The 393-nt window shown below is 51.1% G+C and overlaps 1 non-coding gene across 1 annotated transcript; it reads right to left on the reverse strand.

Moving 5' to 3' along the window:
* Positions 1-250: 250 nt before the first annotated feature.
* Pmar_PMAR011179 lies at positions 251-322 on the reverse strand. Its single transcript has one exon. It is a non-coding gene; the product is annotated as a tRNA-Cys (tRNA).
* Between the last annotated feature and the right edge of the window lie 71 nt (positions 323-393).

Raw genomic sequence — 393 nt, forward strand, 5'->3', positions numbered from 1 at the left:
ACGTCACATGCCGCGAGCAACATATTCGGACATGGTCAGGTGAAGGCGATGAATAGTCGCCATTTCCGAGTATGGGAGTGACACATTTGGGAATTTAAGGTCACAGATAGCAATTTCCGGACATGTTGTGTCCACCAGGTTGATGATTCGTGAATTGAGATGAATTGAGATGGGGCATAGGGCGCGCCCGCATTTGTAACCCCAGCCAAGCCACAGGATGGCTGGAACAGATGTTTGGCGATATTGATACAGGGCGCGCCCGGATTTGAATCGAGGACCTGCTGATCTGCAGTCAGCCGCTCTACCACTGAGCTACACACCCGTGATCGTTGCGCAATTCACGTGCTTGTAACCCATCCAAGCCACAGATGGTTGGAACAGATGTTTGACGAT

This window comes from Perkinsus marinus (genome assembly GCF_000006405.1).
Source record: "Perkinsus marinus ATCC 50983 genomic scaffold scf_1104296966986, whole genome shotgun sequence".
Classification (NCBI taxonomy): Eukaryota; Perkinsozoa; order Perkinsida; family Perkinsidae; genus Perkinsus; species Perkinsus marinus.